The sequence below is a fragment of the Puma concolor genome, chromosome E3 (genome assembly GCF_028749965.1).
Source record: "Puma concolor isolate L17-30 chromosome E3, mPumCon1.1.hap2, whole genome shotgun sequence".
Taxonomy (NCBI): Eukaryota; Metazoa; Chordata; class Mammalia; order Carnivora; family Felidae; genus Puma; species Puma concolor.
The window spans coordinates 8,440,946-8,468,731 of NC_141682.1; the positions used below are offsets into that span (position 1 = coordinate 8,440,946).

General features: G+C 49.7%; 3 long non-coding RNA genes and 1 pseudogene across 3 annotated transcripts; 3 read left to right on the forward strand and 1 right to left on the reverse strand.

Annotated features, from left to right (window-relative positions):
* Window positions 1-749: 749 nt before the first annotated feature.
* On the forward strand, window positions 750-12,558 carry LOC147572943 (uncharacterized). The gene is made up of 3 exons (XR_015245631.1): window positions 750-851; window positions 3,114-3,330; window positions 12,450-12,558. It is a non-coding gene; the product is annotated as an uncharacterized LOC147572943 (long non-coding RNA).
* Window positions 3,795-4,602, forward strand: LOC112859910 (transmembrane 9 superfamily member 1 pseudogene; annotated as a pseudogene).
* On the reverse strand, window positions 12,313-26,972 carry LOC147572944 (uncharacterized). Its single transcript, XR_015245630.1, has 4 exons — window positions 26,616-26,972; window positions 25,668-25,884; window positions 22,275-22,532; window positions 12,313-18,008 (listed from the first exon to the last, which is right to left on the reverse strand). It is a non-coding gene; the product is annotated as an uncharacterized LOC147572944 (long non-coding RNA).
* LOC147572945 (uncharacterized) lies at window positions 17,938-22,669 on the forward strand. Its single transcript, XR_015245632.1, has 2 exons — window positions 17,938-18,059; window positions 20,822-22,669. It is a non-coding gene; the product is annotated as an uncharacterized LOC147572945 (long non-coding RNA).
* Window positions 26,973-27,786: the final 814 nt, after the last annotated feature.

The following is a 27,786-nucleotide window of genomic DNA, read 5'->3' on the forward strand; positions in this document are numbered from 1 at the left end:
AATTTTTTAATTTACATCTAAGTAAGTTAGCATATAGTGCAACAATGACTTCAGGAGTAGCTTCCAAGTGGTTCATCCCCTGCGCACCCAGGGGCTCATCCCAACGAGCATCTTCCTTAGTGCCCTTTCCCCATTTAGCCCATCCCTCCTCCCACACCCCATCCAGCAACCCTCGGTTTGTTCTCCAAATTTATGAGTCTCTTACGTTTTGTCCCCTCCCTGTTTTTATATTCTTTTGGTTTCCTTTCCCTTTGCTTCCCTTCATCTGTTTTGTCTCTTAAATTCCACATACATGAGTGAAGTCATATGGTAATTGTCTCTGACTGGCTCATTTCACATAATGCCTGCCAGTTCCATCCACGTGGCTGCAAATGATCGTTTTGCCACTTTTCACTGGGTTGTTTCTTTGCTGTTGATTTTTAGGAGTTCCCTACATATTTTGGAGGTTAACCCCTTACCAGAAATATGATTTCCAATCTCTCTCCCTCCATACATTGCCTTTTCATCTTGTTGATGGTTTCCTCGGTTGTGCGGAAGCTGTTTAGTTGAAGCTGCCTTTGTTTTTGGCGTATGAATAAACTCTCAGAACTGCTTTTGCCCTGAAGGCACTGGCCGACTCCACAGGGAGCTGCCGCAAAATGGAGCCATAGATCTGCTCACAGGCCTCGAGCTTGAGAAGATCAGAAAAGCGTAAGTCCAAGGGACCCAACACGCAAGCTCAGGGTAAGGTGACACCAGACTTAAACCCACGTCCTTTTGGCACAGGGGAAAGGTTCCTGGAAGGCAGTAAACCAAGCCCAGGCTTCCTGAGGAAGAGAACACTGAATTCACACTTCAGGGGTGGTGCGCAGGTAGGAATTTGGCTGCAAGCGGTGTTGGTTTTGATGGCGCCCCAGGCATCTGGCAAGAGCGAACATCCCTTTGGAAACACAGAAGAGATCTGATTTCTCTGCATTCTCGCCAGTACTTGCTATTACCAGTATTTTTCGTGTTAGCCGGGCCATAAATGGTTAAGCGCATTGTTTGCATTTCCCTAATGGCTAAGGATGTTGAACATTTGATAACCTCTGGTGCAACACCTGTTCATGTATTTTGCCCATTTTTGAACGGGATTATCTGGGGCGCTTTATTTGCTTGTTTGTTTATTGCTGAATTCTTAGTATTTTCTAGATACAAGTCCTTGGCCAGATATGCGCCTTACAAATGTTTTGTCCCAGTCTGCAACTAGTCTTTTCAACATCTTAAGAGGGTCTTTTGTGGAGCAAAAATTTTAATTTTGATACAATTTAAAGCTATTTTCTTTGGTGGATCCTGCTTTCGGTGTCAGGTCTAAGAACTTTTTGTCTAGACCAAGATTCCTCAAAACTCAATTTTCTCAATTTTGAGAATGTGAGGTAAAAGTGAACACAGCAGCTCTGTGTCACTCATTTCTCACTTATCTGTGTAACCATGGTGATGACCCTTGGGCAGACTCAGAACAAAACTCCTGGAACATTCACACAGCTGCCGGTGAGATGTTATTCCATATGCCCAAAGCAGAGGGTGAAGAGAAAGGCTGTCAGCATGTTTAAAATAAATGTAAGGGGGCGCTTGGGTGGCGCAGTCGGTTAAGCGTCCGACTTCAGCCAGGTCACGATCTCGCGGTCCGTGAGTTCGAGCCCCGCGTCGGGCTCTAGGCTGATGGCTCAGAGCCTGGAGCCTGTTTCCGATTCTGTGTCTCCCTCTCTCTCTGCCCCTCCCCCGTTCATGCTCTGTCTCTCTCTGTCCCAAAAATAAATAAACGTTGGAAAAAAAAATTAAAAAAATAAATAAATAAATAAATAAAATAAATATAAGGATTGGGGCGCCTGGGTGGCTCAGTCGGTTAAGTGTCTGACTTTGGCCCAAGTCATGATCTCACAGTTCGTGAATTCGAGCCCCATGTCGGGTTCTGTGCTGACAGCTCGGATCCTGGAGCCTGTTTTGGATTCTGTGTCTCCCTCTCTCTCTGCCCCTCCCCTGCTTGTCCTCTGTCTCTGTCTCTCTCTCAAAAATAAATAAACGTTAAAAAAAAGTTTATTAAAAAGAACTTTGGACCCCAAGACTCGGGTTGTATTCCCTGGGCCAGGACATCTCACATATGTTCCTGCTGTTTGCACATGGAGAAGGTGTGCCTGTGCGACTGTCCCCACAGAGAGATAAGAAAGCACGCATTTGACCTCTCTAGGCTTTGCTTATAAATATCTTTTTCCTGCTGTTCCTGCATTGTATCCTTTGCTGTAATAAATCTTAACCTGAAGTATAACTTTATGTGGGGTCCCATGGGTTCTGCCAGTGCATCATGGACTAGCTGTGAGACCACTGAGACAGGGGGTTGTTTTTCTTAAAACTAAGAATTAAGTTTGTTTGCTTTTTAAATTAAAAAAGCATTTTTTTAATGTTTATTTTTTGAGACACAGAGAGAGAGAGATAGAGACCGAGTGGGAGTGGGAGAGGGACAGAGAGAGAGGGAGACACAGAATCTGAAGCAGGCTCCAGGCTCCGAGCTGTCAGCACACAGCCCGATGTGGGGCTCGAACTCATGAAGCTGAGATCATGACCTGAGCAGAAGTCAGACCCTTAACCTACTGGAACACCCAGCCACCCCATTTTTTAAATGTTATTTATTTTGAGACAGAGAGAGAGAGAGAGAGAGAGAGAAAGAGAGAGAGAGAGAGAGAGAGAGAGTACATGCACACATGTAAGTGGGAGACGGGCAGAGAGCCAGGGAGAGAGAGAATCCCAAGCAGGATCCATGCTGTCAGCATGGAGCCCGATTCGGGGCTCGATCCCACAACAGTGAAATCATGATCTGAGCTGAAATCAGGAGTTGGACACTTAGCCAACTGAGCCATGCAGGCACCCCAAGAATTCAGTTTTTTAAATTGTTATAAGACTTCTAAAATCATCTATTTCATAACTGAGCAATTTTGGTAGTTTGTAGCTTTCAAGGAATTGGTCCATTTCATCCAAGTTGTTGAATTTATACAGGTAGAGTTGTTTACACGTTCCCTTATTATCCTATTACTCCTATTATCATTCTTTGGAGTCCGTGGGAATGGCCAATATTTTATTCTTTTTGGTTTTGTTTTCAGAGCATCTTCATGGAAATTATTTGACGTGATTTCTAACTACGACCCTGTGTGGCAGGCAGGGCAGGCGTTATTATTGGCGTTGACAAAGAAACATTGCTGCTCAGAAGTGCCTGTTTCAGGACCACGTGGACAGAAAATTGCAAAGCTGATATTAGAGCCCAGGGCTCCTGGCTCCAAGCTTCTCTTTTGGCAATAAGGTCCCAACCATCACACCCACGTAATTCTGTTGCCTTCCATCCCTACCTCTCGGCTCTTTCTTAACTGGCTTTTTACTCTCTGCCTAACCTTCCCTTGTCATGCTTTTTCTTGATTGAATCCTATCTCTTAAAAGAATTTTTTTTAATGTTGATTTATTTTTGAGAGAGAGAGAGAAAAAAACAGAGTGTGAGCAGGGGAGGGGCAGAGAGAGAGGGAGACACAGAATCTGAAACAGGCTCTGGGCTCTGAGCCATCAGTACAGAATCCGACGCGGGGCTTGAACTCATGAATGGAGAGATCATGACCTGAGCCAAAGTTGGATGCTTAACCGACTGAGCCACCCAGGTGTCCCTAGAGACTTTTTTTGATGGTCACAACTGGAGGAGTGCTACTGGCATCTAGTGGGAAGAGGCCAGGGACGCTGCTAAATATCCCACCAATGTCAAGACAGCCCCGTCCAGAACAAAGAATGATCTGGTCCAAATGTCAGTAGTGCCAAGGTTGAGAAACTCTGCTCTCATCCTATGCCCAGGGAGGCCTTGTCTGACTCCTAGCTGGCTCTTTGTACGTGACGCAGTTATGCCAGGCCACCAAGGCTGCAATGCTTTGAATTTGTGGTGGACGACTTGTCAATCGGTGGCTTTGTGGGCTACAAGGAGGACAGCGGCTTCCTGCCACGTGGCCCTAAGATAGGACTCTAGATCCCTTTGGATTTTCACATTGAATCCATGGAGATGGAATTATTTTGCCAATGTCTCAGGGTTGGGTTTCAGGTCCCACACCCTCGCTGGGTGATGGCCTCATCCGCACTTACAGAGTGTGCTGGTCTGAGACTTCAGTGGAAGGTTGGGGGTGGCAGGGTCGTGGTGCTGATGGTGGTGGCTTCTTCCCCCAAGCACTGGAAATCTACTGCCTGTCTGTCCGTCATCGACTCCAGGGTGCCCATGTTCTCACAGGTGGCACTTGTGGCTGTCATTCTCACGTGTGCTTTGGAATGACCTCACTGGGTACAACTTAGATGAGGAGGTAACCTCTGGAGGTTCTGGTGATGGTTTTGACCAGGGTGACAATGGCTGGAAGATCGTCCACGCGGATGCCCTCCTCTCCCATCCATACCGTGGTCTGCTCTGTGCTATGCTGGTCACGGGTGCCCAGTTCCTGACCTCTGGGCACTGGTGAGGTGATAAGAATTAATTGGGAATTTCTCAAGGGGTAGAACTAAGTAGGTCATCTACTTAGTAGAAGGTTTGCAGATCTTCTCTTCTTTCGAAGATGAGGGGCAGACCTAAGGGGTGGGGTGGCTCTGGAGAGGATGAGTATATTCTATGTTAGGGTTTCTGGACAACAGAATTGGGGGAAGATTGCTTTGCTGCAGGCGTTGGGTCTGGAAGAAAGGGGACTGATTCCTCTACGATGTACCGGAAGAGGGACAGGCGAGACCTGACACGGGCTTTTCGCTGCTCCCCTACCAGCACTGTTATCATGGTGCTGCTGGGCCTCCTCAGTGTGTATCGTCATGAGGCCATTGACTTGGTGCCATCTTGTTGTATGTCCTGACCTGCTGTATCTCTGGTTATGTGTCTAGCCACTTCTACTGGCAGACTGGGGTTGAATGTTGGGTGTGGGACATCACCCTCACCACTGGTCTCTTCTCTGGAAGAGAAGTCCCTCTCCGACTGCCTTGGCCATGTCCCATAAATCTTGATACGTTCCATTTTCAGTGCAATGTGATTTATTCCTTTGAGAGTTCCTCTTTGACACGTGGATTATTGTGTGTGTCCATGTGTTGGAGAATTTCCTGCTATCTTTCTGTTACTGATTTCTAGTTTGATTCTATTGCGATCAAAGGTCACACTCTGTATGATTTCAATTCTTTTGAATTTGCTGAAATTTGTTTTATGACCCAGGACATAGTCTATCTTGGTGAATGCCCCAGGTGCACTTGAAAAGAATGAGTATTCCGCTGTTCTTGGGTGGAGTGGTTCTATAAATATCAATTAGGTCCTTCTGAATGACAGTGTTGTTCTATATCCTTGCCGGTTTTCTCACTAGTGATTCTGTCTACTGTTGAGACAGTGGTGTTAAAAATCCTCAACTATAATTCCGGATTGGCCTATTTCTCTTTTCAGTTCTATCAACTTTGCTTCATGTATATTGGAATTCTGTTGTTTGGTCCACACTCATTTAGGACCGCTATGCCTTCTTGGTGAATAGATCCTTTTACCTGTATGTGATGTCCTTCTCTATCCTTCGCAATTTTCATTGCTCTGAAGTTTACTTCATCTGTTATTAACATAGCCACTACTGCTTTCTACTGACTGATGTTTGCATAGTGTATCTTTATCTTTTTACTTTCAATCTACATATATCTTTATATTTGAAGTGAGTTTCTTATCTACAGTACATAGTTGGATTGTGTTGTTTTTAAGTGACCAAAAGGCCACCTGGAGCTCCACCCCTTTAAAAAAATTTTTATATGTTTATTTATTTTTGAGGGAGAGAGAGACACAGAGCATGAGTGGGGGAGAGACAGAGAGAGATGGAGACACAGAATCTGAAACAGGCTCCAGACTCCGAGCTGTCAGCACAGAGCCTGATGCGGGGCTCAAACTCACAGACGGTGAGATCTTGACCTAAGCAGAAGTCAGACGCTTAACTGACTGAGCCACCCAGGTGCCCTGGAGCTTGACCCTTTGATTCTCCTGGTTTAGCAATTCCAGAGCACAGAACGTGCCTCTCTCCTGGTAGCTCCAGCAGCCTTCCCAAGGAGGCCTCTCACTGGCCTTGGCCCCACTCGGTTTTTATTTTAATTTTTTTAAGTTTATTTATTTATTTTGTGAGAGAGAGAGAGAGAGAGAATGAGAGAGAGAGAGAGATCACATGCAGGTGAAGGGCAGAGAGGAGAAACAGAATCCCAAGCAGGCTCCCAGCCCTCAGCTCAGAGCCCGATGTGGGGCTCAAACCCATTAACCATGAGATCATGACCTAAGCAGAAGCCAAGAGTCAGACCCTTAACTGACTGAGCCACCCAGGTGCCCATCACTCTTTGTTTTTAACTAGTGCATCCATACCATTTACATTTAATGTAATTTTGGTATGTTAGGGTTTAAGTTTGCCATTTTATTATTTCTTTTCTGGTTTTCATTCCTCTGTTTCCCTTTTCATGCTTTTCTCTGGGTTTCCTGAACATTTCTTAGAATTCCTTTCTGATTTATCTATACTGATTTGGAGTGTATTTCTGTAGTGTAAGTGCTTGACATTAAACTTTCGATTGCCGGGGCACCCATTGCAAAGACATCCAGCTCAAATTAACATACTGCCAGGTGGATTGCACAGTTACCAGCAAAACAACCAGGAAGGGACGAGGCCACCCCCACCCATGAAGTTTCCCTTTTAGAAAGCGCTGAGTAACATAGATAACGGGCCACTTGAGTGATCTCATTTCTCCTTTCCTGTGCCCCAATTCCTGCTCTTATGCCATAAATTTGCCAATAAAGAGCCTACCTGTGAAACCCTAGGTACCCCACCCTCAGACCCTAATGAAGGCAGAGCCCCAGGTCCTCTCTCTCCCTCCCTCTCAACCCATGACCTTATGTGTGGCCCTTGGCTGTGCCAGGTTCCCTCCAGGACTTGTAATAAACCTTGTTCTTCAGAGTTCCCTAATGGTTTTGCTGAAGTACATCCCCAAATCACAGTAAGAACAACAGGGCTGGTCCAGCCACAACACCGGCTCTGGTGGTGGTGGAAAGGGGATGTCTACGGGGCTCTGGAATTCCTAACCAAGAACATTACTATCAACAGGCTGGGACTGAAGCAACAATCTCTTTCTATGGTAGTTTTTGCAGTGGTTTCCCTGGGTGTTATACATACATAACTTACTACAACAGCCTACTGGTATGAAAACACTTAACCATATTATCTCCATTTAGGTCTCTTTACCCCCCACCCCCATTTATAATTGCCTTACATATTTCTTTCGCATACAATGAGAACCATATCAGGTGATGATGTTATTATGCTTGTTGCCTTGTCTATTAAGCAGAATTTCAAAAAGTCAAGAGAAGGATAATCTATTATGTTTGCCCATCATTTTACCATTATCATTGTTCTTTCTTAATTCCTGATGTTCCACATTTCTTCTTCTATCATGTCCTTTCAGTTTGAAGAACTTCTTCTATTCATTCTTTTAGGGTAGGTTTCTTAGTTCTCCTTCACCTGCAAGTGTAAGTGTCTTTTCTCTTCATTCCTAAAGGATATTTTTGCTGGATATTGAATCCTGGGTTGACAGGTCTTTTTTGTTTGGACTTGAAAATGTTGTGTTACTTCTTTCTGGCTTCCGCGGCTTTTGGGGGGAATCTGCTGTCATTTGAGTCATACCGTTAGGTAACAGACTGTTTCTTTCAAGAAACATCATAGCTGCTTTCAAGATTTTTTGTCTTGAGTTTTCAAAAGTTTGATTGTGTCCTCTTTTCATTTCTTGAATTTGTAGGTTTCTCTCTTTTGCCAAATTTGGGGAAATAACAACCATTATTTCTTTTAATATTTTTTCTGCCCCCCTCTCTCTTCTTCTGGGACTCCAATGACATGAATGGTAGATCTTTTCTTATTGTCCCACAGGTCCCAAAGAGTCTGTGGTTTTTTGTTTGTTTTCTTCAGTCCATTTTCTCTATTGTTCAGTTTGGGTACTTTCTATCAATCAATCTTCATTTACTGATTCTTGTGTCCCTCAATCCTGTTATTGAGACTGTTTAGTGAGTTTTTAATTTTGGTTATTGTATTTTTCAGTTCCAAAACATCCATTCGATTCCTCTTAATATCTTTTACTTCTTTGCTAAGATCCCGCCCAGGATACAACATTACATTTCATTGTTATTTCTCAGGTTTCTCTTGGATGTGACAGCTTTTCTGACTTACCTTGGTGTTGATGACCTTGGCAGTTTTGAGGAATCAGGTATTTGGTACAGTGTCCTCACTGGGATTTTTCTGGTGTTTTCTCTTGATTAGATTGGAGTTATGGGTTTGGGGGACAAAGACCGTGATGGAGGTAAAGGGCCATTGTCATCACGTCTGGAGGGTACATACTATCAGCAAGCCTGATCACTTGATGTTGACCTTCATTGCCTGGCTGGGGCGGGGTCTGTCGGGCTCCTCCTGTGCAAAGCCATCTGCACTTCACCCCCCATCGCAAACTGTACTCTTCGGAAGGAAGTCACTGTGTACAGCTAATATAATTTGTTTCCTTTGTTTTTGTTTTGTTTTGTTTTTTGTTTCCTTTTTTTTTTTTTTTACACTTACATCATATCATGTTTTCCTCTTCCAAATTCTGGCTTATTAGAGGAATTAATCTTTTCTGGGCCCATATTTTTCCAAACATTTCATTTTGTTCACTACCCCAATAGAAAGCATTTATGCAGCAAAGATGAAAGGCATGATTCGAGAGACTATTTCTCTTAATAATTCCATGGACTCAAAACCACTGTCCTACCTCAGCCTTGAAATATTAGACTAGCCATTTTTAGGAAAAGCCAAAAAATCCTATGCAGCTGTAAGAACAATGGAATTCTTCTGAATGCTTCTGTTTGTTTCTGGGAAAGTTACCAGAAGAAATGGAATCATTTTCATTTTCTCTGGAAAGTTTTTTTTTTTTTTAACGTTTATTTTTTGAGAGAGAGTGTGTGAGCAGGAGGGGGCAGAGAGAGAGGGGCACAGAGGATCTAAGCAGGCTCCGCGGCTAACGTGGGGCTTCAACTCATGAACCACGAGACCATGACCTGAGCCAAAGTTGGACGCTCAACTCAATGGACTGAGCCACCCAGGTGCCCCTGGAAAGTTTATTTTAAAAGAAACTTGGATCTTACACATGACTTCCTCACGAATCTCCTAAATTCCAAAAAGGGAAGCACACCTGTTCATGTTGTATTTGTCCTCTTGACACGGAGAGGGCTATTTTCGGATGGCACAGGATGGCAGAACGGTCTGGGCTTTGTGTTGACTTCACAGCATGCGGAGACCTGTGACATTATCATCTTGAGTCCCCATATGTCCACGCCATAGGACCTGAAGCATAATGTTGCCCTTTTATATTCCTAAAGACCACCCTAAGTTTTGGCTCTGCTTTTATGACATATTTATCAGAACTGTAACTTGATGTTGAGTTTCTGGACATGAGTAATTATTAAGAGGAAATTCGACTTTTGCTACCAAATGGTTCCAGGAATACATCGCAGAGGAAAAGGGGGGCTGTCTAAAATGAGGTTATTGTTAGAATGTGATCTGTATTCAGGAGGCCCTGCACAGTCCCTGGCATCATGGTAATCTGAGTGACTGTCACCGACTCCCACTTATCCACCTTAGTGGTTATATGAGAATTTTGAAAAAGAGCGATGAGGCAGTAGCTTTAGCAGATAGGAAAACAACTTATAAAGAAAAATTGCTGGGGCGCCTGAGTGGCTCAGTTGGTTAAACGTCTGAACAGTTCGTGAGTTCGAGCTCCGAGTCAGGCAGGCTCTGCAGCCCGGAGCCTGGAAGCTTCCTCGGACTCTTTCTGCTCTTCCTCTACTCACGATGCGCTGTCTCTCTCTCTCTCTCAAAAATAAACATTAAAATTTTTTTTTAAATTTTTTTTTTAACGTTTATTTATTTTTGAGACAGAGAGAGACAGAGCATGAATGAGGGAGGGTCAGAGAGAGGGAGACACAGAATCTGAAACAGGCTCCAGGCTCTGAGCGGTCAGCACAGAGCCCGACGCGGGGCTCGAACTCACAGAGTGTGAGATCGTGACCTGAGCCGAAGTCGGCCGCTTAACCGACTGAGCCACCCAGGCGCCCCAAAAATTTTTTTAATTAAAAAGATGGGGCGCCTGGGTGGCGCAGTCAGTTAAGCGTCCGACTTCAGCCAGGTCACGATCTCGCGGTCCGTGAGTTCGAGCCCCACGTCAGGCTCTGGGCTGATGGCTCGGAGCCTGGAGCCTGTTTCCGATTCTGTGTCTCCCTCTCTCTCTGCCCCTCCCCCGTTCATGCTCTGTCTCTCTCTGTCCCAAAAATAAATAAAAAACGTTGAAAAAAAAAAAAGAAAAAAGAAAAAAGAAAAATAGCTAAAATAATTACGTACCGGAGAAGGTGCACACATGAAATAGAGATTCAAGAAAAAGACCCACATTCAAACGGGAATTGAACCCTTAACAAAAGTAGCATTTCAAAATAGCTGAGACAAGGTAGTTTTGTGCTGAGAGGTGATGGGGGAGGGGAGAGCCAGACCTTTATCTCGATAGGTCCTTACTTCACAGGAAATTTCACATGGAACCAAGATTTTATCATAAAACAGTAAAACTCTGAAAGCACTGGCAAGAAGGATTAACATTTTAAGAACTCTGGAGCGGGGTGGGTGTTTTAATGTGCAAAATTCAGAAGCTATAAAGTCAAAATGTAGTAATCTTCACGGGGTATTAACACAAACTCAAGACACAAATGACCAGTCTGGAAGGATGCTACAACACAACTGACACACAAAGGGAGAATGCCTTCAATGAACGCAGAACTTCTGCAAAGGGACAAAGACAAAGATGAACAGAATCAAATGCAAGAGGCAGTGAACACAGGGAAAGATGCCTAACCTAAATGTCAATCACTTCTCACCCACTAGACTGAAATAAGTGAGAATTCCAGGGGTGAGAAGTTCAAGGCCACAGGGACCAGGCACCTTCCTGAGGCTGGGGTGCCATCTTCAGTATGTGACCCTCCTCCCCGCTCCCAGGATGGCTCCTGCGCCTGAAGGTGGCACCTCCAGGACCCTCGAGAAGAAGGGGGGGCGAGGCAGACAGGGAAAAGGCAAAAGGTTTCTGCTCCAGCCCACCTGCCCCAATCCTTTAATGAGTTTTCATGGAAGCCTAGTTCTGCCTACAGCTCATTTGCTGGCTGCACAGGGGTACAGTAAAGTTACTTTCAACTTTCCTCATAGAAAATGCGTGAATCCTAAGCTTACTCCCTGTGGATCTTCACACAGTGAACACATCCATTTGAACAGCATCCGGAACAGAGTACAAACAGCCTCCTTACATGTCCCCATGTGCTCCCTCTGAGTCACTAGAGGTTTTTTTTTCTTAAGTTTAATCTGAGAGAGAGAGAGCGAGAGCACGCACACGTGGGTGTGGGGAGGGGCTGAGAGAGAGAGAGAGAGAGAGAGAGAGAGAGAGAGAGAGAGAGAATCCCAAGCAGGCTCCAGCTGTCAGCAACAGAGCCCAACTCAGGCTCAAACTGACAAACCGTGAGATCATGACTTGAGCCAAAACCAAGAGTTGGATGCTTAAGCGACTGAGTTGCCCAAGCACCCCTAGCAGGTATTTTTAATGGGTGCATTCTCAAGTGTGACCAAAATAGGGTTCATTAAAAAAGGGAAGGGGAATACAAGTAACCAGCCGCCTGTCACACGCATCATTTTATAAATTCACCCAAAGGCCACTTTTACCCTTCGATTTTCTCCCCAAATCTTTCATTCTCGGTCTAAGACATGTTCTGGTTCTTTAAGAGAGAAAGGTTGGTATTTACATTTGCTGTGACCACGAGCAAGCTTGGCCCTGAAGCAGGAACTTTCTGCAGCAGTAGACTCGCAAGTGAATGCAGCGAGAAGGTGCCCGTGGGAGGACGACCTGGTCCCTGAGCATGGAGAGGTCTGTGCATATGGAGACTTTCCAGAAAACCATCAGGGACCCCATCCCACGACTGAGATGAATATGGGGATAATTTGCAATTCCACCTGTATCTTTAAAAAAATTTTTTTTTAATGTTTATTCATTTTTGAGAGAGAGAGGGAGACACAGAATCCGAAGCAGCCTCCAGGCTCTGAGCTGTCAGCACAGAGCCCAATGCGGGGCTTGAACTCACGGACCGTGAGATCATGACCTGAGCTGAAGTCGCACACTTAACCGACTGAGCCACCCAGGTGCCCCCCACCTGTATCTTTTAGAAGTGAGAAAACCCCAAAATAAATGTGACCAGATCTTAGATCAGAGGTCAGAATTTATTCAGTATTACAGTATCCGTATTGGAGAGAACACCTCATTATGAATACAGGCAACTTTCACGACGGGGGGCGGGGGGGGGGGCTCCCATCCTACTGAATGCTGGAACATTTCTCTTGCAGAGAATCCTGATCTGGGGAGGCGTCTGCCAGTATTCTAGTACCACACGGAATCAGCTCGTTCACAAACAACAGGAACTCTACAGACGCAATAAATGTGAGGGCTTTCAGGGAAGCAGAGCTCATTCAACGTCAGAGAATTCACACTGGAGAAAAACCACATGTGCGTAATGGCTGTGAAAATGCTTTGAGAAGCTCAGAGCTAATTAGACATCTGGGATCTCAGAGCAGGGAGGTGCTCTGCGAGCATAATGGGTGAGGGAGAGCCTTCAACCCGAGCTCCGTCCTTAGACGACGTCAGCTAGCTTAGTGGGGACATGAGTTGGTCACGTGTGATGAATATGGAGAACTATCTAGGGGAAGCGCGGAGCGTATTGAACATGAGATCATTCATCCTTGGGAGAAAAGCCTGTGAGTATAATCAATGTGGAAAGTCATTTAGGGATCATGCAGCCTTTTCTTGTCACTGGAGAATTCACGGGAAAGACACTCTTGTGCTGTACAGACTGTGGGAGGGTGATTAATCCGTAATCAGGCTAATTCATACTGGAGAAAAAACCTTGATTACCAAGAGGGAAGAAAAGCCTTCAGTTCTTTTCCTTACTGGATTTCAGAGAAACCCTTGCAATGTATGGGGCAACTGGGGGTGGGGCGGGGAAGTCAGCATTTACTAAGTATATCACATTGAAGCATCAATCACATCAAAGGAGGGGGTTAAACTTTTTGTTTCATCCACCCCTGAGCTTCCATTCTTTTCTCTGATTATGTCAGGAATTGTTTTTTGTCTTTAGTAACGTATTTTCCTAATAGTACCATTGCTTTTATATGCTTGGCTTATAATTCTACTAGGCATTCAGTACACTTCTGCTAAATGAATGAAGTAACACAGCAGACAAACACCAGGGTTGGCCTGGTTTTGGCCCCCGGTGGGGAGGATCCCCGCGGTACACAGACTTAGTGGCACAACGAGGCTTAGCGGCACAATCTGCCGGTCACAAATTCGAATGTCATCGCGACACATCCGTGTTTGGGCCCCATTTATTCGATGACCTTCCATGGGCCACACCTCTACTACTGATGATCTGGAGATGCCAAACGGATGACTTCTTCAAGTTCTGAACGTCTGAGGAGGACGCCCCTTTATCTTTCTTGTGTATCTGAACTGGAAATCGAAAGAGGAAGGCCTAGAGTTCTTGAGTTCAACTTCTTGAATTCAGCTTCCCTTTCATAAGGGAAGGAAGGACCATACATTTTCTTGTGGTGTGTTGAAGAAGCACACCCCGGCCCCAGCCCCACGGCTCGATCAGAGTTGGGGCAGAAGAAAGTTTCACGTAGTTCTTAGCAGCCCACTGCTTCCCTCCTCTCAAGCTAACTCACATGATCCCCAGATGAAGCTCCAATGTTTCCTAAAGACATCCTTGCCTCTCACTATCTTTACTCTGCAACTGAGCAGAAGAGATTCAGGCCTTGTGCATTTCTGGCTCCTAGCTTTGCCGAGAAGACAGGAAGAAATGGTGGAGAAAAAGGGACAGGTGAAGACAGAGTGAAGAGCGTGGGGGGCAGGGGGGCAGCGCCCGCACACAGGGAAGGGCCACAATTCAGGCCACCTTGTTCCTCAGAGGATCTAAAATGCCAGTAGGGCTGGCAGGAGGGTTCGCTAAAATGCCTAGTTTCCCCCCAGTTTAGTTCCAGTTGCGATAAGCCCCTCCCAGCCAGTACTTGGCACTTAGAAAATCCTGCTGTGCACCCTGGCCTCCTGCAGAAGTGATCTGACCCACTGCCATTTGCCCGTTCAAGCTCGCTGCTCCCTCCATGTGCTTTCCATGGCTTTCTGGCCCATGCTTAGGCTCTCCCTCTCTCCCTCCACTGAACTTGTTCATCCCCAAATTCATCACTGAGCCCCATTTTAGAAGAAGACTCATCGCCATGTATCTAGATCTTTCCTGAGTCTATCTTTCCTCATTTGTGTCCAACAGGCCCTGGGATTTGGGACTAAGTGCTAGAATTGCTCTGTAGGCTGTGAGAAATCTTGACCTGTATTTCCTACCATGTAAGTACGTTTTCCACTGGCTAAGTTTGGGGTGGGTTTCCATTTGGATCTAAACCAAGAACCATGGTGCTCAAAGGAGTTGATGACGGGCGGGTTCAGAAGACTGCTATACTGGTTAAGAATGCCTTAGTTCCAAATAGCAGAAATCTTCTTAGAAAATAAGGACACTTAATTAATATATCAATAAGACTGGAAGTCGGTGGTTCCAGGATAGGTATAGTGGCTCAACGATATCATCAAGGACCCAGGCTCTTTTTGTCTGTCTGTTAGGCCAACCTTGGTATGTTGGCTTTTTCCTTTGGTCTGGTTGCCTCGGGGTCTCAAGATGGCGGCTACAGTCCTAAGTATCATGTCCTCCGACATCCATGTTCAAGGCAGGAAGGAGGGACAGGCCTCTTCACCATCCTCCTTTTAATCAAAAGGCAAATTTCTTCCCAGAAGGTCCTCAAGCCATTTCCTCATAAATTTTTATTTGCAGAACTAAGTCACATGCCCACCTCAAAGCCACCTGACAGCCAAGGGAGTAAGTAATGGGCTTGCTGCCATAACACACACGGCCAGGCAGGGCCTGGGGACCAGAAGGCACTGGGGTGCCCTGGGGCTGGCTTCCTCCTCGGCCTCTCACAGGTCTCGGCTCTGCTCTGGCGAGTCCCTCCTTTCTCCCCTCACCAGTAACAGGCTCGTGGTTCCCTCCACGCTCAGTACGTTCTCTTGTGTCACAGCCTGTTTCTCTTCTATGTCCCGAGTTTCTTCTTCAGTTTAATCCTGGCCAGCACATTGGTCCATCCAGGCCCTACTGGTCCTCACGACATCCTGTCACGCACTGTGACGATACTGTCTGATTTTTTGGTGCCAATGTCCCCAAAGGGGAATCTGATTGGTCTAACTGGCATTCCTCGAATTTTTGAGCCAGCCAGGGGACTTCGAATGTCATTGGCCAGCCTCTACTGGCTCCTGGTCCGATGACCTGTGGGGGGGAGGGGCGAGGAGGCAGGGTCATGTGATACAACACAGCCCCGAGGCAGCAGCGCCCCTGCAGAAGGGACGCAGGGCAAGGCCGGTTCGGTGGCACCAAAGAGCGTGGATCGCGGGTTTGTGGAGCCCGGAGCAACGCTGTGCGAAGATTCAGTCACTCTGTGAAGAGGGAGGCCACAAGGGAGAACACGGAAGCCCCGGACACAAGAGTGAAAAGGCCATTTTGGACATTTTGGCCCCACTCCGGTGGATGCCACACGAAGAGGAGGAATCCAGCTGGCAGACAGAACCAAGGTCCCCGAACTCGGGCCACAGTCCGGCCACCTTAGCCAAATGCAGCCACCTGGGCCGCTCCAGCTGAGGCCCAGACACGGCTGCGCAGACCTAACTCGTTCCTGCTCTAGAGGCTCGGCCTGCTTCCCTGACTCGCAGCATCGAGAGCAGAATCATAGGTTCTTGTGTCTGCGTGACTTGAGTGTCTCCCCAAATCCCCAAAGCAGAAATTCCAGTGACTGCCGGCAGGAAGTGGGAGGTCTCTCGCGAACGTGGCCGTCACCGGCATCGGGAGGTTCAGTACCTACTGGACTTGGTCTCTCAGAGGCCATTTTCTGGCTCTGACAGGCTGCAGAAGGGATTGTGGACGGAGGGCCACTTCGATGCAGCCACACAACAAGGGGAGAAAGCGGGCTGGCGATTCCAGTGACGCAAGGAACAATCCCACAACGGGCCACATAGAACCTTCAGGCACTGAGGGGCAGACCCGGATTTGAGCCTCTGCCCCTCCACTTAGCAGCTGCGTGCTGTTGGGTGAATTATTTAACCTAAGTTCCTTTCTTCATTCTAGCGCCAGGACAGGAACATCCTATTTCCCAGGGCTGTTGGGGGGTCACGAGAGACATTGTGCCTGAAGCCCTTGGCAGTGCGGGCACTAGATGCAGGGTGGCCGCTGTTACCCTGAGAGCCTCACGCTCGTGCCCAGTGTCTCCGAGGCCCAGTGAGGAGAACCGGCTGCTGAGCAAGCCACCAAGAGCCTGGCTTGGCCTTTCTGGAAGCGGGGATCCATTGGTGTCCTCCACGGGGTGGGGGGCAGCAGGGAAACGGAGGGCCTTTACGTATCATGAAGCCCTTTATGGCTTTCTTTCTAGACCTGGTTTCTCGAGCGTTTTCTAGAAGCCTCTGGAGCAGCTTCGCCAGTTCCCCAGGGGCACTGAGCTTAGAGTCACCTGCCCCTTCAGCGCCCTGCACCCCCAATGCCTTCACTTGATTAGCCATTTCCATCCCTTCTACCTGCCTGCATGAATATCTCTCCGGTCGAGCGCTGGGATGGTCATCAGGGGAGTAATTTGAGAGAGTACTCCAGAGACCCACTGGAAATCTGGAAATGACATTCCAGCTCCAAGCTTCCAAGCCTGGAGACCCCTGGCGGCGGCTGCGCTCCCGCCCCGGGACAATCGCGTGAGCGCAAAGGACCCTGGCAACAGATAGAGGGGTGGCCGGCAAGGGCCCTCCCTTTCTTTTTCTTTCTCTCCTTAACCCTCAGTGGCGTGCTCACATCTTCACCGACTTCGGGGTCCAGCAGTTTAGAAGCAGCCCGGGCTCCCAGGAGATGCGGGTTCCATGAGCACGGCCAGCATCTGGGACTAGCTCTTACGATCTGGCCAACAACATTTCTAACTTACTAGCTTTAAACGAAAGCAGAAGAGAGCTCCGAGGCTATACAAAACCCTGCATGTGCACACAGGGTTTGTCCCTTGTCCACGGGGGAGGCAGGGACTCTGCAGCTAACGAAAGAAAAGGGGTGCTGGGTGCGTTCTGTGCTTGGGACCCAGGCCTTCGCCATATGCCAAGGGGAGGAGGCACTCGTTGGGGGTTGGGGGGCTCGGAGGAGGGGGTACTTCAGGACGGTCACTAACATCCGTTCTGTTACCTTCACGAACTCCCTGGCTGCCGGTAACTACGGGAGCACCTGCCTGCTCCACGCCAGGTGAATCCTTACTATGTGCCAGGTGCTAAGCCAGGCACTGTGAACACAGAGCTGCTTCAGACATAGGCCTTGCCTTCAAAGAGCTACAAGTTCATATTGAGAGCTGGTCCCTACGCCTACCGTACTTAACCAGGACACTGCGCGGGCGGCTTCACGACCATACCCGTTTCTTGCTTGTTCCCTGCCGCCCCCTCCCAACGGCACGCCCAGGCAGCGGCAGAGGCAACGGGGATGAAGCAACGGCCAGCTTCTGGGTATCGGGGCGAATGTGGCAAGGCTGCCTGGGGTTGGGGGGGCGGGGGGATGGGGTGGCAGCAAGGACGAGGTCACCTTCCTCCTGCATGAGCCGGCCACCGTCCCAGAGAAGGCAGGCCACGTCTTCAGTCACAGGTGTGCCTCCACCCACGACCTCGCTGAGCGGCGAGCCCGTCCTCTTGGACCGTAGCGTCCACAGCCACAGCCAGTCTCCACCCCAAGTCCTGCGGTGCTCAGAGGAGCCACGGAGAATACCAAGGACGAGACGTGGTTCTTCCTCACAGAGCTTCCTTTAAGTCTGTTTGAGAAGGAGAAGGCCTAGAAAGGTCACGAAGGCCTAGAACACTGTGTGAGTGCTGGGTAGGGCGTTTTGTGGGCCGTGCATTCTTATGGAAGCACGGAGCGGGAAGTCTAACTGCAGGCCTGCAGAGTCCCGGGAGGGCTTCAGGGAAGAGGTGGGCTTTGGGCCAGGACAGGAGGGTGGGCAAATTCAGAGCACTGGGCAGGCCTGCACTCTGGGGGGACCCGTGACATGGGCCGTGACCACGGGCGCTCAGAATGCAGCTGGCCCATCACCCCCTCGCGAAAGAAAGGCTTCAAGCCGCAGCGCCTTCTCTCGCTCAGCCATCACCAGAGGAGACAGCCAGAGGCCGGGAGGTTGGTGCAGTCACAGAGCTTTGTTTCTTGGAAATGGGGACTTAGGTGTTTTGTTGTTGTTGTTTTTTTAAGTTTATTTATTTTGAGAGAGAGAGAGAGAGAGAGAGAGAGAGAGCGAGCACAAGCGGGGGAGGGGCAGAGAGAGACGGGGAGAGAAGCCCAAGCAGCTCCCTGCTGTTGCACGGACTCAACACGGGGCTCTCACACAACCGTGAGCTCATGACCTGAGCTGAAACCAAGAGTCAGACGCTTAACCGACTGAGCCACCCGGGTGCCCGCCCCATGGAAATGGGGACTTGTGACAGTTTCATTTCCTATGGTGTCATCACAGTATGAGGCCAGGACTGAGGACATCCTGTCGACTCCAACACTCAGCCTTCCTGCCACAGCAGAACCACGGGGCCCCCTCGAAGGGGGTGCTGCCCCTCCCGAGAGGCTTTACGCTGATAAAGGCATTGCTTTGGGAAACCACGAAGCCCAAACCTCGCTCTGCTGGGAGGATACGCGTGGCCGCGCATCTGGGCAGGATTCTGGCAGGATGTCAAAGAATTCGTACAGAGGAAATCTCTGACTATTATTATGAATAAGAAAATTTCCATTCATTTCCTAATCCATTCCACAGAGAGTCTCTGTGAATGGCAGCCACGGAGGAAAACCCTCAGGAGGAGGCGAGCAGCTCTCAGAGACGAGAAAGTCACAGGGGAGGGGCGCACGGGACACATAAGAGCCCAAGCCACATCAGGCCAACCTCCCGAGTGTCACGCGGGAGAAACTGGCCTCTGCGAGCAGAGGAGCGATGCTCTGAGAAAGCACAGACCTCGCCCTACAGCAGATGAGCCCTTCAGGAGCTAAATCTTTCAAATGCAGTGAATCGAGGGCCATGATCATCTGAGGAGAAGTCAGCCTTTCTTCATCCCCCTAAGATCCTGGCTGGCGCTCCTCGGAATGAGGGAGCTCACGGGGGCCCACAGGGGGCTGCAGCACAGAAAATGTTCATATCAGAGAAAAGCACCATGAAAGGAATCTAGAGGGGCGCCTGGGGGGGGTTCAGTCGGTTAAGCGTCCAACTTCGGCTCATGTCATGATCTCGAGGTCCGTGAGTTCGAGCCCCGAGTCGGGCTCTGTGCTGGCAGCTCAGAGCCTGGAGCCTGCGTCAGACTCTGTGTCTCCCTCCCTCTCTCTCTGCCTCTTCCCCGCTTGTGCTTTCTCCAAAAGAAATAAATAAACATTAGAAAGAAAGACAAGAAAGAAGAAAGAAAGAAAGAAAGGAAGGAAGAAACCTAGAGAAGGATTTGGCTGGAACTTGAACTTTTAGCCCCAGCGGTGGGACCACAGACCATCTATCTGTAAGGAATGCAGACACCTGTAGGACTGTTTGCTCAGGGTCAGTCACGCATGTGTCGTCCTTGGGGTCCACAACGCTGAGCAGAAGAGAAGAACCAGGGCTCTGGGGCTCCGTGTTTCTGGGCCTTTCCACATGGCTGCGATGTTTTCTCATCGCCCCTCCTCCTTCCTGGCCATTCAGTCAAGGGTGGTGTCACCTTTTCTGTTCTTGCCCTGGCCTCATGAGGGTGTGGCTGGCAGCCTGCCTTCACATAAGCCCCACCTGTCCCTGGTGTCATCCGGCAGGCAGGAGGCCACTTGTCCACTGGTGACTATCATCACACGTACCACCACCGGTGAATGCATCCCAGAGGCGCTGCTGTGACTGGTTCACTCGTCCCTCCATCCGTCCAGCCATGCCACGGGCACCCTTTCTGCATCCCGTCCGTGCTGCGCCTGGTGCTATTACCCGTGCTGGGGATAAAGGACACGGGACGGGGAGGTGTCAGTGACAAGCGGTGTGGGTGACCGTGGGGAAAGGAGAAGGGAATCGGGGAAAAGGGTAGTGCCTCGGAGATAGCGGGGGGGGGGGGGGGGGGTGGTGGTGGTGGTGCCTCGGGAGAGTGCGCAGGGGAGACGGAGGCACAGGTCTGACTTCGTGACTGCCGGCCGCCGGCCAGGCTAGCATTCGACTTCTCAGAGCAGCCCTGCAAGCCCGGTACTGTCAGCACCACCTTGTAAATAAGGAAAATGAGGCACGGGCACAGCCGGGAAGTGGCAGAGCCGGGGTCTGACACCAGGGGTGTCCCGCTCCTCGCGCCTCTGTCTCCCCGCCGCCACAGGCAGTCAGCTGCCCTTCAGCACTGCATCTTCCTCGGTCTGCGTTTCCACAGACACAGGGGACCGGAGCGGTACCTGGTGACCTGGGGGGAGGGGGACGGAGGAGGGACGAGGACTGGCGTCTGCAGACTCTACTTCAGGGAACAGGGAAAGGCACACTCGCTCACTCCTTCATCCATCCAGCGAACTCGTACGGAGCCCCACGGAGCCCCACGGAGCCCCAGGCGCCGGGGATGCCAGTGAGCAAGACGGACGTGGCCCCGGCCCTCACGTTGCTTCCGTTCGTTCTAGGGGGCGGTGGACGATCCAGCACGCTATGGGTTTTGGAAGGGAAGCACGCGGAAGCACAGAGGAGAATCGCGTAGCCCAGACTCGCAGGGCCGAGAGCGACTTCTGGGAAGAAGCAACGGGCCGGCCAAGACCCGAAAGAGGAAGCATCAGCCTGGGGTGCAGAGAGGAACACGCGGGAAAGTGTGCCGTGCGATGGAGCAGCGGCAGAGGGGCGCGAAGGCCGCCAGCGTAGTGTGTGCGATCCAACAGCGCGGGAGGACCGAGGACGATGGGACACTGTGAAGGAGGGTAAGCGTGGAGATGACCCCAGGAGGCTGGTGGTTCACCCCTTTCCTGGGCAGCCCCAGGCTGCGACAGTGAGGAGAGAGCTGTCCGAGGATTCCGAGGATTCAGGCAGATGTGGCGAAACAGTGACTTCTGTCCTTCTGCCCCTCGTGGACCAAGAAGGTTTCCAAGAGATGCAGTGAGCAGTAGGAGCCATAAATTGAGGACTGACTGCGGTGCCTTCGACGGGAGCCGGCAGCTGCCAGCTCTGGACCCGAGCAGAAAGCACAGGACGTGCATGAGCAAACACCCCCCTCCTGTGGCCGAGAGAGGTATTGCCATCGTCCTGTCTTGGTTCCCACCCTGAAAGGCAGGTAAGGTGAAGTCCCGGAGGCAGGTAGCTGTGGCCCCCAGGAGGTTCCCCGCCTGTTTTTTGCCCTTTTTTTTAGAGAAATCTGAATACTGGACAAAATGTGTATGGAGGCTTAGAAACAAATGCTGCAAGGACAGTCAATGTTACAGATGACTTTCTTCTTTTTTTCATTTTGTTCAGATGTATTTAACATTTTCTGTCACAGGGGCGCCTGGGTGGCTGTCGGTTAAGTGTCCAACTTCAGCTCAGGTCATGATCTCACGGCTCAAGCCCCGCGTCAGGCTCTGTGCTGACAGCTCAGAGCCTGAAGCCTGTTTCAGATTCTGTGTCTCCCTCTCTCTCTGCCCCTCCCCTGCGCTTGCTCTCTCTCTCTCAAAAATAAAGATTAAAAAAATAAAAATAAAAATTTCTGTTACAGACATGTATTACTTTTGTTGAGAAGAGAGTAAGTGTATTATCACTTTTTTGAAAAGGCAGAAGGACAGAAAAGAGAAAAGTGGCCCAAGAGGGGGCTGAAGTGGAGACTGGGTGGCCGAGGTGACAGCGGAGCGGCTGGGTGACAAGCCGCTGCCCAGGCCAGCTCCCTGTGCCCTTCCACGCCCGGGGAGCACTAACCCAGCCGGCTGCAGGGCCACACCGAAGCCCGTGTTTGGGGACGGGGCCTCCTGAAGGAGTGGCCGACTTGGAGTGGTCCAGGGTCCTCTCCCGTGCGGGCTGATGCCGAATGAGGGCTGGGTCTGCCCAGAAACTGTGGCCACGCATGTTCCATGTATGGGGTCTCTGCACAACATTTCTGACTCGGAACAAGGCACTCACCTGGCCTGCAGTGTGGGTCGCTTTTGTCACTGTCATGGTTGCTGCTTCTCTCTCCTGCTTGAAATTCTTTTTTTGGGCGGGGCAGCTGCTTGGCCTCCCATCTGGAGGTTCCCTAATGCTGGTCTAAGGTACTGGAACATTCCGAGGTGTCTCCCAGCTCTGGTACCTGTGAAGTCACCTGTGGGTTCTGCTTTCAGCAAGTTCCCGATATGAGCTGAATGCCTCGTCCTTACTCCTCGGGCCACCGTCTGTAATTATCTGTGGAAAATCCAAATATTACCTGTTTGCTCTGCAGAGAAAGGCCGTGGAAGTAAAACGCACACCTGCCATGGGGGATGGATTGAATAAACGATGACATATGATACAGCAATGATAAATAAAGTTATAGAAAATTACTGATCATCCATTTTTTTCTTCCAAAATTTTATTTAAATTCCAGTTAGTTAATGATCATATATTTTTTTATATTTTAATTAAAAAAAATTTTTTAACGTTTATTTATTTTTGACATTGAGAGAGAGCATGAGTGGGGGAGGGGCAGAGAAAGAGAGAGGGAGACACAGAATCCAAAGCAGGCTCCAGGCTCCTAGCTGTCAGCACAGAGCCCGATGCGGGGCTCGAACCCATAAACCGTGAGATCATGACTTGAGCCAAAGTTGGATGCTCAACCGATGGAGCCACCCTGGGGCCCCAATCGTGTATTTTTTAAAAAGGTTATGAGGGGACCCTGGGCGGCTCAGTCAGTTAAGCGTCTTGACTTCGGCTCAGGTCATGATCTCATCTGGAGACCCAGGGGCCTCTTGTACCACCGAGTGATGACCATTAGATGCCTGACCCTAGAAAGGTCCCGAGGGTCAGGGAGGAGTCGCTGGGGTGCCAGGGAGGCCGGGAGGTCACTTGGGGACACAGACCAGTAGCTGCTTACCAGCCAGTCCACAAGCATTTCAATACCTGAACACCCCCCATCCATCCATTCTGGTGGGCACCAGAGGAACGTCATGCGGGAGTCTGGCCTCCTCTAATACCGTGTCCCACGGATCCCAATGGTGACAGGAGACTCTAGAAGCTGTCCAGTGTGTCACTTATTTCAGTGTGGGAGCTTTTCAATCAAACCACACTTCCACAGGACGGGGCGTGATGTTCTCCTGACGTGGGTGTCCACGGACGTGTCCAAATCTGTGAAGTCCCCTCTCCGTCCCTCCTGCTCAGGGAAAGATCAGGACGCGCGGCCGATTGAAATCAGCAGCCCCCTAGCGGTGGTATTTGGCTTTGCAATGAGCACTTAACAGTCCCGGTACAAAGCAACGTGCTGAGTTCTGAGAATTCGGGGCAAATGAACGGTGATGTCATGACTCTTCTCTGAAGTAAGGGACAGGAGTGCGTCCAGCCCCTCCACCCTGCCTGCTTCTCCTTCTGGCTGGGATGGACGCTTTGTTGGGTCGTTCTCTTTGATTCCCAACTGCCTGCCTTTCCCCAGAGCAGGCATCCCTTCCATACACCCAGGGTGGCTGGATCTGCTGGGTTCCCTTCAAATGTTGAGTAGAGGCTACATGATGGAAAGAAGAAAGGTGCTATTACCGTCAATAAAGGTCTCCATGAGCCATACCATGGAGTGCCGTGTAGCTAAAATGCTACCACACCAGAATTCAAAACAGCCCGATAGCGTGTCCGTCGTAACTCTTCAGGAAATGGAAGGCCACGCCGCTGTGGTTGGGGCACTGGGGGATGACCTGACATTCTCTGCTGTGCTCCAATGACCTCAGGACCTCGCTGAGTCCTGGACTTGAGGTCTCATGCCAGGTGGATGATCACACTCAACTCCCAGCACAGGTCTGGACGCTGTGTGTTTTGTCCTGCTTTTCAACACAGGAGTGCCCAGGAAAAACATCAAAGACTCTGACCTGCTCCCCAGGGGATGCCGCCTCCTACCACTGGCGCGGAGCTCCCAAGATCCACGTTCGAACTGGGGCTCAAGTGTGCTGATTCCCCTGCTGGGTGTGGGGAGCCGTCTCCCCCTGGCAAACCTCCTGTCCTGGAGACCAGTAAGAACAGTGGGAGCGCTAAAGGAAATAAAGGTAGTTACTTGCTTTTTTTTTTTTTTTAAGAGAATGTTTTGTTAGACCTTTTCCTCCAGTGTATTTTTAAAAAAAGATTTTATTTAAGTAATCTCCACGCCCAACACGGGGCTTGAACTTACAACGCTGAGATCAAGAGTCACACGTTTTCCAACTGAGCCAGCCAGGCACCCCTCTTTTTAATGTTTTTAATGTTTATTTTTGAGAGAGAGACACACACATACAGAGCATGAGTGGGGTAGGGGGAGAGAGAGGGAGACATAGAATCTGAAGCAGGCTCCAGGCTCCAGGCTCCAAGCTGGCAGCACAGAGCCTGACATGGGGCTCAAACTCATGAACTGCAAGATCATGACCTGAGCCAAAGTCAGACTGCAAGATCATGACTGAGCCACCCAGGCGACCCCCCCAGAAGTTCAGTTTTTCTGAATCCAACCTAACTTCTCCCCAGTGGCTTCTAGTTGAGCTGAGCAGTTCTCACTCAGGGTTTCTTACGAGGGTGAAGCCAAGGCGTCTGCTGAGCTGGAGAATTTTCCAAACTTTGCATTTAGTTGTCTCCAGAGATAACAAGTTTTCTAAAAACAGTCTTTGCTGGCCTTTCAGCAAGAAGGTATACAGAAGGGATACGGTGAAGTCCTTCCTTTGAAGTTTCAAGAACACAGCGGCTAAGGAGCTCCGGGATTGGGCAGCTCAGCCAGAAATGTGAAACATGCACGTGACTGTATTGTGATAGAAGAATATGTCTTTTAGTTTCCATAGAGAATGATTCGAATTTCAGTGGTTTAAATAATGACTTAAACGATGCACATCTTGGTAAGAATGAGAATCAGAATGTCAGGAAAAACAAACAAACAAACCTAGGAAATGATCCTATGTTTCATTCCATCAAGTGATTGAACTTGATCCTCAAAGGTACCAGGAAGAGAGAAGAGGAACACAGAGACACGGTGTAGGGTCAAAACAGATGTGGCCTTCATTTTCTTTGGAAGACCTACCCCTCCCTATCTTCAGAAGTTAGTTCTCTCTTCTACCTGCTGGCCTGGGTCATTTTCTCACTGGAGCCCTCCACACGACTCCCACCTCCTCTTGGTTGCCCAGGGGTGCCCTCCCCGCCCCAGCCCTACTGCCTCTGGGCAGAATGGCCAAGAACTGCTCAAGCACCAGCAGCTCCAGGATGGGCAACTTGCAGACTGTCCCTGTGTCCTCAGCCACCGGCGGGGGCTCCTAGAGCCATCGCAGAATCGGGTGGGGTCCCAAGCCTCCCGGGTCTAGAACTCTCTGAAGTGCGGACAGGCCAGCTCCTGGCTGGGAGGCTGATTACCTGGCAGCATAGTCTTTCCCCTACGAGTGGTCCTCTGCTTCCACCTTCATGGTCAGAATTCTGTCCTGCTTCTGAAGGATCCCGAGGCACTGGGACACAGCCCCCCGTCACTGCTGTGGTCATTCTTGACTGGAGAAGTCCCCAAGGAGGCTCACTTGTGCCGTGGGAGGGTTCGTTTCAGACAAACTCTCCCTGAGCATCTTATTTAAGAAACTTTCTGAAACACAGTAGAATTAAATAAAACCCCTTGATTATGGTCCTTTTCAATATCACTACAGAGAATAAAACAGTACGACACCCTCTCTAGTATCCCTCACCCAGTTTTCATAGCTCTTTATTTTCTGCCATTCTTGTCTCCCCTCGCTGGCCACACTGGGTATCTTTCAAGCAAATCTCAGACATCATTTAACTCGTAAAATCTGCAGTATGTATCTCTAAGACACTTTTCCTTTTTAAAGCATAACCCTAATAGCTGAACTTTTTAAACAGTAACTCATATCGCCCATCAATGTTCACATTTCCCGGATTTTAAAAAATTGAACAATTGGTTGTTACACCCATGATCCGAATAAAGTTTAGAGGTTGCATTTGGCTGATGAGTCTCATCTATAGGTCCACTTCCCTCTTTTTTTTTAAAAAATATTTTTTAATCTTGTAATTTGTTAAAAGAGTTTCAGCTGTCTGTTCTTACAACGAAATGCCACTTAACAGACGTTTGGGCGCCAGTACTGTGCCAGGTACGGCGCTCCGTGCTCGAAAGGGAAGCGTGAGCACACAGACAAGGGCCTGACCCTCGCTCTGGGGCAAATCGTGGACTCTCTCTGGGCTTCGGTCCCTCCTTCTCTAGTAGAAGAGACTGGACTAACTGCTCCCCCGAGGCCACGCTCTCGTGCCGCTCTCATCGCTACGACCCACTGCGCGACCCTCCGCACCACGTCTGACAGCTACCTTCCCCTGAGCCAGGGCCGACACCCCGCCTTGCGGCCGCCCTCCTGCCTGGGCTCCCGAAAGCCGAGGCAAAGCCTTCTCTGTCGGAAGGGCGGGTGTGGCTGCGACCCCCGAGCTCTCTCCGACCGCGGAGGCGAGTAACGGTCGCAGCTCGGACCTCGCGCACTGGCCCGGCTCCCCCACCCTCCCCCAACTACAATTCCCAGAGGCCTCTTCGGCGAGCCGTTCACCGCGGAGACGGGCCGGGCTCGTGGGCTCTACAACCGTCGGCGGTCTGGGCATGAGGAACAGTCCCCACAGCTTCCAAACAGACAGGTCACGTGTCCCTGCCACCCAGGCCTTGGTCTTGGGTCCGAGGAGACGGAGCCCTTGCGCCGGAGAGAGGCCATGGAAAGACAGAACTACAGTTCCCAGAGGGCCCCGGGTGCACTCCGCTTCCGGTCGCGCGGCACCGAATCGGTAGCACCGAACTGTTGCTAAAGGAGACAAACCCCGAGTATTTGAGCTCCTGAAGCCCGTGAACAGAGGAGCGAGAGACAGAGAAGAGGGATAGAGGAGGAAAGGAGAATGGGAAACTTGGTTATGAAGCAACGGCAGGGAGCACATCCCCGCCTGTTTACCTTTTCCACGGACGCTCAGGGCCGGAGCGAGCCTCGCACAGCCCTCCGGGAAATGCAGGCGACGCCGCACTAAGGCCTATGGGAACCGTAGTCATTGATTAACTGTCACTACGTTGAGCACCTGCGAAAAACCCGGCAAGCTGAACGTAGTGCCAGAGGGAGGCTTGAGTCGCCTTCTTCCTTCTTGTCCACCCAAGCACAAAATTTACCTCCTACACAGTTACAGAACCTGTCCCGTTTTCAATGCCGTATTTCAGACATTCCGCATTTCCTAGTCGACCCCAGTCATGTTCCCCTAAGTCTAGTCTCTACGGCCACCAAAATAATTGTCCCTGTTCTGCTTAGGGCTATTCAGCAGCTAATAGAATCAAGTCCGGGTCCATGCTCCTTGACCGACATATATATTTGACCTAACTTACTGTCTTACGCTAGCTTCCTCATACGTAAGAACCATTCTTTTTAGGGGGCGCCTGGGTGGCTCAGTCTGTTGAGCCTCCAATTCTTGATTTCAGTTCAGGTCATGATCCCAGGATCATAGGATCGAGTCCCGT